The 18,547-nt window shown below is 47.1% G+C and overlaps 1 long non-coding RNA gene across 3 annotated transcripts in view; it reads left to right on the forward strand.

Moving 5' to 3' along the window:
* Nucleotides 1–9,025: 9,025 nt before the first annotated feature.
* LOC128347391 (uncharacterized) overlaps nucleotides 9,026–18,547 on the forward strand; it is an 85,239-nt gene continuing 75,717 nt past the window's right edge. For all 3 annotated transcript variants that reach the window (XR_008317544.1, XR_008317545.1, XR_008317546.1), the window contains exon 1: nucleotides 9,026–9,311. This is a non-coding gene — a long non-coding RNA (uncharacterized LOC128347391). The remainder of the gene's footprint in view (nucleotides 9,312–18,547) is intronic.

Consider the following 18,547-nt stretch of genomic DNA (forward strand, 5'->3'; position numbering starts at 1 on the left):
TGACTGCCACAAGTTGAGCTGCATATTTCTTTATGAAAATATGCCTGTGCCGGTAAACTTGGCAGGCCTTGCGCTGAATAGATACTTCAGCGGCTTACACGTTAAGCTGCGGCTTGACAAAGTGCTGTTGATGAGCTGGGTTAGGCCAGGCGAGTAGCCCTGACAATCGGCACACAGTTTACGTCCAAGACTTGGTGGGCCTGCTGGCCGTGCGGCTCTCCTGAGCTTTTGTGAAAGCCAAAGGCTGACAAGGTTTTGGCAGGAGAGGGCCTTTGAAAGAGGCAACGCTATTGAGCAAAGATCTTCCCGCCCCAGACATATTTCAGAAACCACACAGGCAAAATGAACCAAGTAGGTCACTCGCAAATATGTCTGTGTGACCAGTAAAGAGCACTTTTGGAGGAGAACAAGCTGACATTCAGAAGCCGGCCAGAGAGAGATACTAAAAGTCTTGCTCTGCAAAGATCCACACACCCGTACCTTTCTCCCACCCCCAAGACAAAGTGACTAAGGCAGTTTGGATTAGTAATGCATTTGGCAGAGTTCAAGTGCTGCAGAAGGCCTGCTTCATGCCATCCTTTTTTTCTCCATGAGACTGTTTTCAGGGATGTGTTCACATTGATCAATATGGCATCCAAAGCAGACTATCATGGAGATGGCTTGGAGCAATTCCTCTAATTGTTATGGCTAGAAAAGATGATTGTCTAATTGTGGTTTGCCAGCATCCTGCTTAGGGAGGGCAATCACTGCTCTCTGAGTTTTGGATCACTGCTGGTTATGCCTCAGGAATACATACATATCTCTCGCCAGCACATCAGTTCTTCACACTTGGATAACTGTTATTTTACATATAATTGAATGGGGCAGTGACGCTACGGGACATGCTCTTAAAATACATTATTATTTTTTTAAAAAAGAATTATTAACCTTGATATATCCAAGAGAAGTACTGTTGGCCCTTACTATTACTCTCATCTCCCCACTTCACACACTGAAATGACTTTGCCCACCCTCCTGAAATATGAATGATATGAATGAACATTCCTGGTAGCCCAGAATGTTCAAGTGGAGAGAACAGAGTCTTAAGTGTAGAATAATGCAAGTAGGAACGTGGCAACAGAAAACAGCCAATATGGTCTGGTGGTAGACACTCTAAGACAAGACACTATCTGCACAACTTTGGCCCTTCAGCTGTTGTGGGACTACAACTCACATAATCCCCAACCAGTCACCAATTGTCAGGGATGATGGGAGCTGGAGGGCCAAAGCTGTGCAGCACTGGTCTAAGACCTAGATGTGCCTGACTGGGTGGCCTCCCAGTCTTGGTTCACTACCTGCAAAAATGGAAGAGAACTTTCCTTATACCCAGGGGTGTCCTGGAGGCCTGTGAGAAATCCTGTGAAGAACTTTGTGCCATCACAGCTGCAGCTTGCAGTCTTCCGCACATAGCACAACTGCACATGCACTGCCCAAGGCCTTTCGGGAGCCAGATGTGAAGGAATGATGGGGCAGGGCCAGCATCAGGGATCAGCATTGCTGGATCCATGCCTTAGCCAGGGGCCCATTGCCAACCTCCTCGAAACTCTGGCCCTGCTGCTCTTCCTTCTTGCTTTTGTTGCCTGTTCACCTGCCCCCTCCTAGTGATCAAGTGGTGGCAGAAACATGGAGGAAGCCTCTGCTTCCTGGCAGCCATATGAATTGGGCTGGTCTTGTGGTAGCAAGCATGGCTTGTCCGCTAAGCAGGGTCCACCCTGGTTGCATATGAGTGGGAGACTAGAAGTGTGAGCACTGCAAGATATTCCCCTCAAGGGATGGATACGCTCTGGGAAGAACAGAAGGTTTCAAGTTCCCTCCCTGGCTTCTCCAAGATAGGGCTGAGAGAGATTCCTGCCTGCAACCTTGGAGAAGCCACTGCCAGTTTGTGAAGACAATTCTGAGCTAGATAGACCAATGGTCTGACTCAGTATATGGCAGCTCCCTATGTTTCTATGGGCTTAGAGAGGAAGAGATTAACAACTTTGGAAGCCATGACAGCAGCGAAGAGGAGGTAGGCCCCTGATAGGAAGGGGGCCCACTGAGGCTATCTTGCCCAGGCTCTCCCCACACCTGCAGCCAGCACTGGGCAGTGGCATAACAACACTACACCCAAGCCTATCCAAGACCAAGAGTCCCCTGCCATTTTCACCAGCACAGTGCCCATGCTGTGCCTATAAAAATGAGTATTAATGATTTAGAAAAAGTGGGGACGGGATGGGTTCACCATAACAAGCAGAAGTTCAGCAGTAGGTGTTTGCTGTTTTGTTCTGTGTGAATATTTTGTGAGGGGGAACACTTCACCCATGGAATTCCCGCCTTTCATGGATCTGCTAAGGGCAAAGGATCCATGCCACACATGTCCACCATTGCTCTGTTTCTCATTCCAGGATGACTGACAGCTGAATGTGTGAATGGACTCTGATTGAAATGCACGGTGTACACGGTGATATGAAAGCTTGTTCTGATGGCTCACATACAACTGTGAACCGCCATGAGCTGTTATAGGATGGACAGTATACAAACAAAATTAAATAACTAACTAACTAAAGAAAGAAATATGCAAATCTCCATTTGGTGCTGTAATTCTCAAGTGATGTACATGCACGTTTATACACTTAAAAATAAAATATAATAAAATTAGTTTGTCCTTGAACAAGTACTGGGGTGAGGGTTAGGAACGACTGTGGCTGTTGTTATTGCTATATTAAAGATAAGTGCCCTCCTTACTAGCGTAATGATAAGCAGTCCCCCTATTAGTGGCATGAAGAGATGTCTGTGCAGCTCCTTTGGGAATGCATGGTGTTGATGTATACAGAGAGTGAGATTGTGGTATTGTCCATCCCAGTTTAAATCTAAACACTTGGAGACTTTGTTGGAGGCACACGGGATTTATCGTGTTTTCAAACAAAGCAGAGCCTACTGTTGCTGTGTGGCAGTGCACACACACACACACACCCCCGCCTGCTAAATTGCTCCCACCAACAAACCTAAGGGGGAATGATGTTCCTATCTCCCCATGTGGCCTCACAAAAGGATGGCTCTCATGTTTAGTTGCGGCTGGCCCTGAAGGGGAGCGGTGCTGTTTGTTTTCTTTCTACAGGCCTTTGAAGATCAACGAAGGAGGCAATTTTTATGGTTGATTCATTAGCTGGCTGACTCTACCCAGCCTTCATCTGCAGAAATGCTGGATAATAATTCCCCAAGCTCATTGTAAGCCTTGCAAGCAAGCAAATAAATAAATAAATAAATGAGGGTTTCTTCCTCCCCCCCACCCCTACCAAAAGAAAAGTGCTCAACCCACTTGGAAATGTTTTCAAAGTGACTGATCCCTTTACACTTCAAAAAGAGACTCAAGCATTTTACAGCGCTAGTTTTGAAAGGGGGCACATGGTAGAAGCACTTTCTTACATCTATATTTGAAGCAGTGAAGTATTCCCAGTGATTGAAGCTGTACCAGAACGGCTTGTGGAGTTGCAGTCTGAATTTTGATTTTTTGGCTGAAAGGCAGGCTGAGGTGTTTCATAACTGCTTTTGCCTTCCTCGTAGTAAATATGAAGCAATCTTATGCTGATTTCACGAAGACTTTATTCAGAAGCAACTCCCTTTTTCTCTTTCTCCTTCCCATCCCTTTTCTTTCTGACTCCACCTACCACTTGGGTTGAGATCTCTACAAGATCCCCACTAGGACAAATCTCCAAACAACAAAACACACAAGATTACTAGACAGAATACACAAGGCGGAGATCACGTAATAGGCGTATTTGTGCAAGGATTTGGAGGGGGAAATGCCAACATGTGAAAGAGTGACCTGTTGGGGAAGAAGGCAAAATGCATGCTTGAGTATATTTTATCCTTCTTTTTAGCATGGGGTGGATTAGGGGGAAATCTGAGAGAGCTAAAGAATGGGAGGCAGGATGGTGGCCAGGAGGGAACAAACTCCCAATGATATACTGGCTGACACCCAGAGTAGCCACACTGGGATATGGTGGAGCTGTGTCCAGGGCAGAGAGACTGCTCTGAGCTCAGCCAGAGTACTGCAGAGCATTGGGGAGAGATTTTTGCGACTCTCCTCCATCCCCACAAGTACTCTTTGCCTTTACAAATACATCCCTGGCAGTCACACAGCACTCGGGGATATATTTTCGAAGGCTAAAGAGCACTCACAAGGACAGAGGACAGCAGCAAAAATCCCTTCCCCTCCTCCTGTGCACATGCTTTGTTGCCCTGCAAAACACTCTGGCTGAGCTCAGAGCAGCCCCTCTGTGCTGGATGCATTTCCGCTGCATCCTGATTTGTCTGCTGTGGACGTCAGCCACTGATTCCATCAAACACATACAGACCCAGGGCCACGTATGCTCTCCCATGCCTCTCCGGGCATGAGCATTGCTCAGCTTTTAGGCTAGTATTCCAGCATCTGATATCCAGAGGTATCCTGCCCCCTTGTGCATGATGGTTCCATTTTGTTGTCATAGTTGTTGATAGACCTCTTCTCTATGAATGTGTCTACTTCTCTTTTTCAAGTTCTCTCATGGGCCAAACTAGATGTTTCCTTAAATGTGTGGCTGCAGCTGCATGATTTGCCCTCATGCTGTACTGTGGAGTGGCTGGCCTTGCCAATGTCCGGAGATCTCTGTATTCCACTTGTTCTGCCAGAGGCAGCCCTTGATGTAGAGTGGAGGGAGGGTAATGCACATGCAGAACATTGTGATGTCAGGACATGGGTATATCTCAGTAGATATTAGGGAGGGATGGCCATAGCGAGACCTTTACTGTAATGTCTACCCTGTTCCTGTTAGGGGTAATCTTTACACCTTGTGATACATTCTATAGTTTACTATAGTTTTGTCAGGGCTAAGGGGTGTAGCTGTGAGATTAACAGTTATTTTGTGAAATTCTGGGCTTGTTCTCATGACCCTAAACAGGGTTAGAGGGGTGCTCCACCAGGGCAGGAGAGCTATGTGTGCTCCCAGTTGGTAGCCATGTGTTTACACAGATCAAGACAGGAAGAGGGGAGAGTGATCATGTGGGAGCCATGGGTTCGGCCAACCCACATCCTGACCCCAGCATTTTACTGAGAGTAGCTGAAAAGCCTTCCTACCCAGCTCCTGGTCCCCACACGATCCCTCTCCCCTCTTTCTGCTTTGCACTTTGCAAATACATGACTACTAACCTAGCCACCTAATGGCGCAGCAGGTAAATTACTTGATTATCAAGCCAGAGGTTGCCGGTTCAAATCCCCGCTGGTATGTTTCCCAGACTAGGGGAAACACCTATATCGGGCAGCCGTGAAATAGGAAGAAGCTGAAAGGCATCATCTCATATTACGCAGGAGAGAGCAATGGTAAACCCCTCCTGTATTCTACCAAAGACAACCACAGGGCTCTGTCGGCGCCAGGAGTTGAAACCGACTCAACGGCACACCTTACCTTTACTTTACCCTGGTCTCCTATCCTGGCTGGATCAACAGCGGAGCGTGACCGCCGGTGGCCCATGTGCTGCTGCAGCGGTGGCCCCGCTCACCCCGCCCCCCTCGTCTGACACCAGACGCGGGGCTAGCCACACCCCCACATCTGACATCAGAGGCGGGGGCGTGGTCTGGCTCCCGAACGGAGCCGCCGTGCTCCGTTCGGCAGCAGATGGAGTCTAGCTCCTGAAGGGGCCACTCCTGGCCACCTTCGTTTAGCTCCTGAAGGGGCCACGCGGCCCCTGCAGGAGCTACCTAGGCTGGCGCTGCGTTTGCAGGAGCTGCAGGGGCTACTGTGCTGCAGGAGCTACCTAGGTTGGCGCTGCATTTGCAGCGCCGGCCATTTAACTCCCAAAGGGGGCGCATGGCCCCTTCAGGAGCTACTCAGGCTGGCGCTGCATTCGCAGTGCGGCCAGGAGTGGCTCTTCCCTGACTTAAAGGCAGGGAAGAGCCGCTCCTGGCCGCGCCGCGAATGCAGCGGCCATTTAACTCCCAAAGGGGGCGCATGGCCCCTTCAGGAGCTACTCAGGCTGGCGCTGCATTCGCAGTGCGGCCAGGAGCGGCTCTTCCCTGACTTAAAGGCAGGGAAGAGCCGCTCCTGGCCACGCCGCGAATGCAGCGGCCATTTAACTCTTGAACAGGGGCCGCACGGCCCCCACTCGGGAGCTAAACCAGCACCCCTGCATCTGATGTCAGATGCGGGGGGCGTGTCAGAGCCGCAAGGCGCGGCCCCTGATTGGGCACAGCCTGGGTTCTTGGAACCCGTTGTTCCAATGGTGGCTTCGCTGGGCTGGATGCTCCTCCAACCCTGTTTAGGGTTGTGACAATGAGCCCACACATTTTCTGCATAAAATTAAGGGCGGGGGGGGGGGCGGTCAAACAAAGCCAGGAAGTAGGGAGATTCAGTATTAAGTATGGACTAAAATGTATATTACATGGAAGGCAGGGGTGGGGGGAGGAAGCAGATATTGCATGCAAATTAGTGTGTCAACATATTTGGCAGCAGTAAGCATATGCAGATTACTCATTTGAGATTATTACAACAACCCTGATAATTGGCTCCACACTTACCCTGTGTATTACTTAGCACTTGCAAATAGCAGTCTTTGGAATGCAAATGTTAATTATCTGAATCGGTAGATTTATACAGAGTGCTATGAGTCTCTGGCAGCCAACCTTATGAATTGGGTTACCATTGGAACAAAATTTAATTCAGCTTTTCTTGCAGTACATTATTGCAACCTATCAGAATCAACTAGATGTGCTATTAATATCTGCACTTATGTTGTTTGAAACATCTAGTTATATGTATTTTACAGTGTTCTGTATCATAGTTCCATGTCCTTGTAGAGTGAAAAGAACAATTTATTTAGGCTTCCAAGTATTTAAGTGTTCTGGATTTCTTCCAAGCCTTCTCCCTGATCCAGACAAGGCTCTAACAGGATTGCCAGATGGTGCTTATTATCAAGGGCTATCCCTTATTTCTGTTATATCAGAGAAGACACTAGAGCTGTGGTTTTCAGACTGTGTTCTGGGAAGCCTGGTGGGGTTCCATCACAATTTAATGAGGTTCTTCAGCAATGGTAGACAACTTTCCATGAAAGACATCTTTCTTGCCCACCCACCACTATCCGTCTCTCTCTGCAATGTATAGCCAGAGGAAGGTGCTACTGTCCTAGGGTGCATGTATAGTTTACTCTGAGAGTACCAATACCCCAAAAGCCTTGTCAAGGCCAGTGGCAGCTTGTGGTTCCTGGGGCTGGGGGGTGGGGCACTAGGCAGGGCAAGTGATGGGTGGAGCTACAGTAGTGAGAGGTGGAACCAACTGTGGGCAGCTAAGGAGATGGATCCAGGACTAGGTAGATGCCTTAGCAATAACTGGCAAAGTGTAGATTTGTAGCTAACAAGTGGGATCAAAATCTCAGTTGCTCATCAGCAGCGATACAGAGAAATATGAGAAACATCAGTTGCTTTATAGGGCTTCCTACAGTAGTGAATAGATTTGTATTTAACATGGCAGGATCAAAACACAAGTGTGTGTGTGTGTGTGTGCGCACACACACACACACAGGCACACAAAAAGAACTGTACAAGCCACAAGTAAGGCACAGACCAGCTACAAAAGACTGCTTCTGTGGAGAGTAAATGCATTCTGAAGTCACCAGGGCAGCTCTGCCTGCCTGATTATTTCAAAAATGATACTACTACTACTGAAGAAGAAGAAGAAGAAGAAGAAGAAGAAGAAGAAGAAGAAGAAGAGGAAGAGGAAGAGGAAGAAGAAGAAGAAGAAGAAGAAGAAGAAGAAGAAGAAGAAGAAGAAGAAGAAGAAGAAGAAGAAGAAGAAGAAGAAAGAAATAACTCTGAGCCAGAGTGGTACAGTGGTTAATGTGCTGGACTATACTGGGGAAATCCAAGTTGAACCCCACCCCACCTATTCAGCCATGAAACTCACTGGGTGACTCTAGGACAGTCACCTATCTCTCAGCATAACCTTCCTCATAGGGCTGATGGGAGGATAAATTTAACCATGTGGGCTTCTTGGAGGAAGCATAGGTTATACATGCCAAAGTAAATAAATCCATATAAGCCACAGGTAAAGCAGGGACCAGCTACAAAAGTGGAGAACAAATGCATTCTGAAGCTACAAGGACAGCTCTGCCTGCCGATTTCAAAAATACATATATAAATAATAGAAAAACCACAGGTTTTTCAATGCTGCTTGCTGCAGCTATGAACCACCTCCTGTAACTTAGAGGGTACCATGGGAAGCAAAGATGCATGGGGACTCCCTCTCCCTGCTCCATGCCTGCTGAACAGCTGGGTGCCACTCTCTGCCCACCTTGGATGCCCACCACTTAGCCAGGGTGTCCATCCTATCAAGCAACAAATGTTTTTTATAGAGATCATTTTCTTGATCCTTGCCCAATGAAGCATAACCGCCACTGGCCATATTAATTTTACAGATACGAGCCACAATTCAAAGAAAACCCCAGTTAGCTCTCTGCATAGCAAATGGTTTTTCAAAATTATTTCCCTTCCAACAGAATCCATTCCTTCTCTACACCGTGCCCACATGGAAAGCCACTTCTGCAATTATTTGAAAAGCAGTTTGGACTCAGAAATTTATGCATATGCCCTCAAAGAACTTTCTGGCCAGTTTCTAATTTAATTAGTCCAGGCTTACACTTTGCTGTTCCTTCCAGTGTTTTATGGCATGTCATTTTGGGAATGGACCATAAAGCTTTGCATACAGACCAGATCAGAGAGCAAGGGAGAGAAAACAGAGGTTGCATCCCTCTCCAACAAGCAAACACAAACAAAGAAGCCAGCAAAAGGTCAGCCTTACTAACAGACAGCCTATCTTCTCTACCAAAATGGTGATTGGATTGTTCTGAGTAGCTAAAAGAAAAAGACTTACTGGGCACTCTGATGGGCTGCCTGAGGAGTCAAACAGCCTAGTCCCTCTCTGATTGGCTTATAGGATGCTCCTAGGACCGCCCATTTTGCAAAACAAAAGTGAGCATGTGTAGTGAAGGGAAGGATTTAAGGGAAGGCTAGGCTTCGCTGAGAGCAACTGCTGGGAGGGTAGGCCTTTCCCAATAAGGGGGAAAGCCCGGGAAAATCAAAACAGAAGGATCAATCCAAAGAACTCAGCAGGAACTACACTCACGGCCACCACCAGCAGAAGAAGAGAAAGCTTTGTTTGTTCTTTTCTAAGATTGCCATGAGGAAGCAGGTGTCTGAGAAGCTGCTGGGGAAATAGGAAGGCCACAGCCTGGAGGCTTGGGGGACAGCAGGAAGATTCCTGCCTGTGAGTAATAAGATAGGGACCAGTTCAGTTATTTTCCTTTATTGTACTGCTTGAATCTGAGTTGTGTGGTCAATGAAAACTCTCTCTCTCACACACACACACAATCTGCTTTATGAAGAGACCATTGTTCTTATTACATACTCTTGTTTTTCTTTTAATCTGATAATAAACCCTTGTTGGTGAAGTGCGATGCTCTTCATTTTGGGTCTGCCTTAGCATACCTGCCAACATGTCACTATTTTCCCATTCAGGTTAAGGGACATGTTGGCAGGTCTGCCTTAGTCACATCTCTGGAGGCCTAGGACTGCTCAGCCCTTCTCGGGAGAGTTTTACCACTGCCACTCCCTGCCAGAATATTATATGGAGAGAGTGGTTTGTTCCACATTAAAATAAAGTGGATAGTGGCAGCCTACTGTACTCCCTTATAGTCAAGGATTCACCCCAGTAAACTCCCCACTCCTCCTCTGGCTCCGGTAGGAGCTATAATAGCATGCTTATTGGCTCTTGCCTTATTAATATTAATATTTTAAAAGATCTGGGGCTTTTCATTTGTTCTGTGCTACTGTTGCCCAGCTAATCTCTCTTAAAGAAGCTGCAGGCAAGAGCAGCAGGTAACAACCGGGGGGGGGGGCAGTAGGCACACAAAATGGAGGCAGAGACAACATGGCTGACTGAGAAATTTAAGGTGAGCACCACCCTCTTTGCCAATAGATAAGTTCCGCCCCTGGCCAGGGCCCAGCATGAACTGATCTGGACCCCTACAGCATTGGAAATGAACTGCGTGTGAGCCTATGGCAGGCCCCAGAAACCCAGAAAGCGATGTGCATGCCGTCTGTGGCAGACAAGTACATGTGGAAAGGGCTCCAGGAATCTGAAAAACTTGAAATCATTGCCCCAAAGCATAATGGATGTCCTTAAAAAAAATGCTGCATGTGTAATTTTTACCAGGCAACCCTAAATACTAAAAACAAATGCAGGTCTTTGAAGGCTTCATTTCCTATTATTGAAGCTGCAGCAATCCTTACAGAGGGGCTAGCCTAGTGGTAGAGCACATGCGTTGCATGCAGAAGATCCCAGGTTCAATTCCTGGCCTTTTCAGGTAGGGCTGGACAAAGCCTGTGTGGAAATTTTGAGATCCAGGACATAATTGCATAAAATACTTGGGGGCTATTCTCACGACCAACAAAAATCGGGCTAGGAGAGCCTAGCCCGATTTTTGCTGGTCATGTAAACCACCAGGTTCACCAGGTAACCTGCTTAATTGCCCCTGACCTTAGCCGAGGTTAGCAGAGTGAGTGCTCCACTAACCACGTCTTTGTGCTCGTGTGTTGCCGCGGTGCGACTCTGCGCCATGGCAACTCATGAGTAGACCCCCAACCAGGAAGCTAAAAAGCAGCCTCCCGGCTCAGGGGTCTCTCCAGTATGCCCTGCGCGCTCATGCAGGGCATGCTGGTGCTTTTGGGGGCCATTTGGCCCCTGATCCCTGCAGCCTCCGCCAGCTCCGTAACAGCCAGCAGTCATGTGGGTGGCCGCTGCGGCTGCCCAGGGCTGCTTCCCTGCTTGGGGAGAGTGGGGAGAGTGGGCTTAGCCCGCTCTTCCCGCAAACCCCATCCAGGCTCTTCTCACCGATCATGAGAAGAGCCTCATGGACTAGATGAACTAATTCAGTACTGTAGAAGGAAGATTTATATTTTTATATCTATGAAATACACACAGATGTGAGGATGAGAATCAGAGCTGACTATATATCAGTGCTGATACCTCATCCTCAGATCTGTATGTGTGAGTGCACATGCACGCATGTGTATGTGTTTTCATCAGCTCTGATTCTCATCCTCACATCCATATGTATTTCATGTTTGAAAATCAACTATGTTCTCAACAGAGATGTGCAAAATGATTTGACCATGAATTGATTCAGGTCAAATCGGGGGTGATTCTGTTATTCTACCCTGAATTGAATCACCCAGAAAAAAAGGGGCCAGATTTGGGGTGGAATACCCCTGATTGGACCCAAATTGATTCAGGCACCATTTCTGAAGCCTGTTCTGCTTGAAAAATGGGCCTCAAAATGGCAGGGAGAGCTGGTCTACCATTTGGGATCAGTGGAACAGACCAGCTCTTTGAGGTGAGTTGATGCACCAAGTCATGAGTGGAGGGTTGGTCTACCTGCTGATACCAAATGGTAGACCAGCTCTCCCTAGAAAACCAAGAAAGCTGGTCTACCAATTGGGATTGGGATCAACCCTCCACTCTGGACTTGGTGTGTCAGTCCGCCTTGGAGAACTGGTCTACCCACTGATCTCAGTTGGTTAACCAGCTCTCCCCACCATTTTGAGGCCCATTTTTCAAGCAAAATGGGCCTCAAAATTATTATTCATTTATTTAATTTATATACCGCCTGACTCTGAAGGCTCTAGGCGGTTCACAACCATTGTTTTATTGATTAAGTGCCATCAAGTCGGTGTCGACTCTTAGCGACCACATAAATTCTCTTGATGATGATCTGTCTTCAGCTTGGCCTTCAAGGTCTCTCAGAGGTGCATTCATTGCTGTCGTAATTATGTCCATCCACTTTGTTGCTGGTCGTCCTTTTCTTCTCTTTCCTTCAGCTTTTCCCAGCATTATGGACTTCTCAAGGGACCTGGGTCTTTGCATAATGTGTCCAAAGTATGATAGTTTGATCCTGGATATTTGTGCCTTGAGTGAAAATTCTGGATTGATTTGTTCTATGATCCATTTGTTTCTTTTCCTGACTGTCCATGGTATCCTCAAAAGTCTTCTACAGCACCAAAGTGCAAAAGCGTCAATATTTTTTAAATTTTGCTTCTTCAAAGTCCAGCTTTTGCATCCATACAGTGTGATGGGGAAAACCATTGTCCGAATGATTCTAATCTTTGTAGGTATAGACGTGTCACAGCATCTAAATATCATTTCCAAGGCCTTCATTGCAACCCTTCCCAGTGCTAGTCTGTGGTGTATTTCTTGACTGCTAACCATAAATACAATAAACACAATAAAACAAACTATTAAAGCAATGAGTTAAAACAACTTAAAACATGGGGTGATTTGTCTAGGCAGATGGCCAAGTCAGGTGCTTTCGATGAATCAATTAGGAGGTCTGCGATTCAATTCAACCTCAAATTGAATCACAGATATAGGTTTGTGCACACCCCTAGTTCTCAAAGATTTTTATTAAGCAAAGAAATTAACGTCCTCATGGATGCAGTGTTCTGGGAGAAAAAACATGGACTCCAAACATTCAAAAGACTCAAAAGCTATCAGAATGTGGGAAAACAATAAGAAAGGGCTTCTTAGTTTTTCAAAATGCCCTATCTCAGTTCAGACATCACAGAGCCTGATTGACAAGCTGTGGTTAGGAGACTGGTAGTTTTCCTCTGTGGCGCCATCCTTACTGGCCCTCAGGATGCAAATCCAGGGGGCAGCAACCCCACACACTCTATGGGGGACCCCTGTGGCTGCTGTCCAGCACTCCCAAGTCCCTACCAGTGGCAGTTGGCTGCAACTCATGCTCGGCCAGGGATGAGAAGGAGACGCTTCCCCATCCCCAGTTGAGGATGATGGGGAGAAGATTCCTTCCCATCCCCAGCTGAGTGCAAGTTGTGGTTGGCAGCCAGGGGCTGTTGGGGACTCTGCGTTGGGAGGAGGCGGAGGTGCATGTGTGTTTCCCTCCTTTCTTTTTCTTTCTTTCTTTCTTTCTTTCTTTCTTTCTTTCTTTCTTTCTTTCTTTCTTTCTTTCTTTCTTTCTTTCTCCCTCTCCTGTTGGCTGGCCAGAACTTGGCATGAGGAGGTGCATTTGCTGGCAGGGTCTTGTGCTGTGAGTCAAGTGTGTGTGTGTGTGTGTGTCCCTCCTGTCTCCCTCCCTCTCTCTTTCTTTCCCCCTTTCCCTCTCTTTCTTTTTCTCTCTCCATCCCATTTGTCTTTTTTCCTTTTTCTCATTCCTTCTTTCCTTTCTTCTCCCCCCCCTCTGTCCCTCCTCCTCTTTTTTTCCTGCCAGCTTTCTTTCACCTGTCCACACACCCCTTTCCTTCCTTCCTTTTTTTCATGTATGTGCGCATGGCAGGGCAGTTGCCCCAGATTGATCAAGGTGGTCTGCAAATAGTGTGGGTATTTTCTTCTTCCTCTTCATTTAAAGAACACCTCTATACTAAGGTCCATATAAGACATTAAGTCCAGGCTCTGGAATAACCTAACTGCACCACTGGTTCCCCTCAAGCTCACACATGCTAGTCCCTTGCCCTGCTCTCTCACTTGTGTCTATATACTCCTTCCCCTTCTTGTCTGATTAGTGACAAATATTATTTAGAATGATGAACTGGCCTAGTCCTAACTTCAGCTAACTATTGTTTGCTCTCCAACCAGAGACTGAAAACTAGGTTAGATCATGGTTTCTGCCTTTCATCTTGAAAGCAAACTATGGTTAGTGGTAACTAGTGATGCAGATTCAGAGGGTACAAAGAATTGTAAGTAACACTAACCAAGAAAGGGGAGAGAAATTCATGCAGGTGGAAAAGGCGAAAGGCAGAAGAGCACACAAGACCATGGGGGCACTTGTTAATTACAAACCATGACTTACGCTAATTACAGACCATGAGATCCCCTGCTAACTGAGCAAAGAGACACCTTGGAAAGTGGTGGTTCTCTTATATTTAGCAGGGGGAGAACAACTGGCCCTATCCAAACCCAGCACAGCATCCCTCCAGTGGCTGTTGCTGGTGTCTATCTTATGTTTCTTTTAGATTGTGAGTCCTTTGGGGACAGGGAGCCATCTTATTTATGTATTTTTCTATGTAAACTGCTTTGAGAATTTGATTGAAGAGCAGTAGATAAATATCTGTAGTAGTGGTAGTAGTAGTAGTAGTAGTAGTAGTAGTAACCAAGAAAAGGGAGAGAAATTCATGCAGGTGGAAAAGGTGGAAGGCAGAAGAGCACACAAGACCACAGGGCACTTGTTAATTACAAACCATGGCTTGGTGATCAGCCCAGCGTGATATCTAAAACAGCCCTGTTCACCAGGGCTCTGAACTGCCCCTACCTTCCCCTTCTCCCTTGTTGTTTACTATCCCAGTATTGCCAAAAATCTTCTGTAATAAAACTGGTTGTTGGCCAGAGTTCTACATGCAGAGTATATCACTTAGCTAAAGGTGAAGAAAAGGGAACATATGGAGAAGTGATTTCACAGGGTGGGTTCACATGTCCCGCTGCAAGTCTGGTTCCTGGGGAGTGCATGCTTGCAGTGGGCTGTTCAAACACACCTGAGTCTGGTTTTCGAGTCTTCTGCTTGACAGTCACCTGACTTTCTCTGCCCGGCTTCAAATGTAGGTTATAAACGAGTGGAGAATTCCGGGTGAATGTCAAGCAGGCTTGGGAACCATGCTTGGTGGGTTCAGGTGCATGCCCACTGGGAGTGCGCCCGCCCCAGGAACTAGAGTTTCCTTGGAACTAGACTTGTGGTGGGTCATTTGAACCCAGGATCCCAGAGAAAAGCCTCTTCAGATCTTCCACAGATCCCATCCCACCCTATGGCTGTTATGTCTAAGCAGGAGTAGGAAAAGCTGTTGGTGCTGAGTTAAATAATGACTGAGTTAAACTTGAGCTGTGAGACAGGTGAAGACTTTGCAGTATTAAAAAGCATGCTTTGGCAAATAATATCCATTTTATTTGCCAAAGAGAGAGAGAGAGAGAGTGCGTGTGTAAAGGTTTGGGGGAAACACACAGGTGCACAGAACATAAAATAAAGGACTTCCAAACAAACTGACTCCTATGCCTACCAAATGGCTGGGAGTTGTATGGATATCTTGTTCCCAGATTTGTTTGGCTGGACCCCTGCAGCATTGGGAATAAAAATGAGCAAATCAAAGGAAACTACCACATCAGCATTTTTTCCTTTCTGGTTGCTACATTCTGCTCTTTCAGAGACTAAAACATTTCAATTTCCCTCTTTTAAAAAATAAATATTTTATAGACTATTTTAAAGTGGAATGAAGTCTCTTTGCAAAGAAAGAGCTTTTACTGAGCTGTGTCCAGTATTTGTAAGCCTAGGATTTACACCCTTGATGAAGAGCATGGTGACAGGTGAGCCGTACAGCCAGAATGCTTTTGCACCTAGGAATGTTGTGCCATGTGTGGTCAACTTTCACTTTGGGCTGAGGGTGGGCGGCGGGGAAAGTGCTGAGAATTGTAGAGTGTGCTGTCGAGTCGGTGTCGACTCCTGGCACCCACAGAGCCTTGTGGTTGTCTTTGGTAGAATCAGGGGCGTAACTATAATAGGGTTAGGGGAGACAGTTGTCTGGGGGCCCACTGTCTTGGTGGGCCCCCAGAGGCAAGTCATATGACTGACTCCCCCAGCTGCGCACCCACCCGGGCTTCCTTCAGTGGTATTCATCCTCTGAAATTGATGTGGGTGTTAAGACCTGGAGCAACCAGAACAGCATGTCTTTCTCTAGTACCATTAAATGACTTGCATCGTCCACAATTTACAAAACCTTTAAAAAAATAATTTAGGATGATGTTCTATTGTGGCACATATAAATAATTTTTTACTACGCTTTTTGTTACCACTATTCAGCCTCATTTAAGATTTCTTTACTTCATGAGCAGAGTTTCAGTGAGGGGGGGCATTTTAAAATCTTGTCTGTGGGCCCACTCCAACCTTGCTACGCCCCTGGGTAGAATATAGGAGGGGTTTACCGTTGCCTCTTCCCGCGCAGTTTGAGATGATTCCTTTCAGCATCTTCCAATATTGCTGCTGCCCAATATAGGTGTCTGGGAAACATACCAGCGCCAAGCGGGGATTCGAATCAGCAACCTCTTGCTCCCTAATAGCTACACAAATATCTTTTACATATTATTTGTGAGCCAAAAAGATAGAGCCCAATTTTGTAATGCAGCTCCAGTACATATGGCAAATGTTTTTCAATGATGTATATTCTCAGGAGATGCACAAAGGATGGTGGAAAAAACTTCAACATTTCTAGAACTGTGGGATGTCTAACTATAGCTGTAGCAATAGAGCACCCAGCAAAGTGGATGACTGTTATAATGTATGAATGAGACTCAGTTAGACATGCCTCATTTCCTGCTCTCATTACAGTTATGGCCATGATAATTGATTTGTTTTGTGCCATTTCCTTTTCTAGTTATAGAGAATGGGTTTCTCCAATAAATGGATTTCCTAAATTTATCTTACTTGGGCTCTGATTTAGTACAGCTAGCCCAGTACACATGAAGACATAAGTATGGTGACATGATGCCTTGCTCACTTTGTGAACAAAATGAGTGTTTCATTCCGTTGATTTATCCTAAGACTTGGTTGAGATTGCAAAACAAAAACAAAAAAGCAGAAAACTGAAATTTCTAAAGTAAGGGATTCTTTGTGGTATTTTTTAAAAAACGACATCCTGTTGTTTTAAAACATATTTTTGAATAACCTTCACAACAAGGAAGAAAGAACAGAAAGTCAAAGGCCTGGGACTAGGCAGTAAAATGTGTTGGTACAAGCCTGCAATGACAGAAGGGATTGTACCACTACGGGCTGCAGGTAGAGGATTCCATTTTAAAAAGCGATGCCCTGTTAAAACAGTAGCTGACATCCTAATGAAGGGCATGTGCCACAAGGGGCTGTGGGGCTGTTCTGGGAGCCCTTGAGCCACTCCCCCAGTCAGTCCCCTGAGGTTGTGCGGTTGAGCAGGAGCCATTAAGTTCAGGGCACTGCCCCACCCCTCCAGAAGTGCTCTGTGTCAGATTGGCAACACGTTGCCGTGTATTGCCAGACACTGGTCCAGCAATGTGTTTCTGATCTTACCGAGTACTTCCAGACTGTGGGAGAGGAGAGCTCCACACTCGAATGGCTCTTGTGCAACAAGGCACACACAGACAGAGATGCACCTAGATAACTTTGGAGCCTGGACCTCAAGGCCTTTGGAGGTCCCCCCATTCCCTGCAGATTAAGCAACATCGTGCTCAGCCAGGCAACCACACCACCCGGGACAGACTAAAGAGGACTTGGGGGTCCCCACGGGCTGTGGTGGCCTTGGCCCTTGGCCCTGAAGTCCAGGGGTAAGAGTGCCTCTGCACACAGGGGGACTGGAGGAGTTGTGTGGGAGTTCCCAGTGCCTCCCCACAGTTGCTCTTTATGTGCACACTTTGTTAGTCAGGATGTCAGCCATTCTCTGCAAGTAAAAGCTAGCATATTAGGGAGAAATGTTCCACCTAGCCTGTCTGTAATCTACTCTCCTTTAAACTTTCTAACTGTATTGAGTGGTATGCAAAAGGACATTCAAACATACTAGCCAACCCCGCACAGAGCATCTATGCAGGCTTGTGGGGCGGCTGTTTCCCCCTCCCTCTTCCTCCTGCCCCGGTCTCTTCTCTCTTCCCCTTCCCTCCGGCCCACGCTCTCCAGCCCTCCTCCCCTCCCGTGCCTCCCCACACACAGAGACGCGGTGGGCAGCCAAGAAGGGCCCCGCCGCCGCTTTTCCTCGCCCCCGTCCGCCTGCCGCCACTGTGACTTTTCTCTCCCCCCCGCCCGCTGCCTGCCACCTGCCGCTGCCTTTCTCTCCCCCACCTGGTGCCTACCACCCACCACCTTTCTTTTCCCCCACCCGCTGCCCACCGCCACCTTTCTCTCCCCCCACCTGCTGCCCGCCGCTGCCTTTCTCTCCCCCCTCCTCTGCCCCACCGCTGGCACTTTCTTCCCCTCTTCTCCTCAGTCCTCACTTCGGAACTCTCGCAGTGTGTCGCGAGAGTTCCGCCGCCAAATCCTGGGCACGCATGTCCCAAGAGAATTAAATATATAGATGATTCACCCCTCCCTTTAGTGGTACACCCTTCTATCAGCTCATTCTCACTCAGTTCTTGTGGCACATATAGAGCAGGCCAAACTGGTAAAAGAATGTTGTATTTTCCACCTATAAAAGAGTTGCTAAACATTGCATAGGAGAAAGTATTTATCTATTTAAATATGCATGCATGGCTTCTGCACTTAGAAATTAAGGCCCGCCAGATCCAGAAGGTATGGTGCAGGTAACAAATTTGTACGAGCCTGCCCTAAAAACCACACTGGAGCAAGGTAGGAGCCATTCACATGACTGGGCAGGCGGCAGGTGTTCAGGGGCCTGGCAAGAGGCTCAACTCACCTACCCCCCAGATGAGCGCTTAAATGGTGCTGGGAGTGTGGATTGTGCTCCCTGATTATTTGCACAGCATGGAGCTCT

This window comes from Hemicordylus capensis, chromosome 2 (genome assembly GCF_027244095.1).
Source record: "Hemicordylus capensis ecotype Gifberg chromosome 2, rHemCap1.1.pri, whole genome shotgun sequence".
NCBI lineage: Eukaryota > Metazoa > Chordata > Lepidosauria > Squamata > Cordylidae > Hemicordylus > Hemicordylus capensis.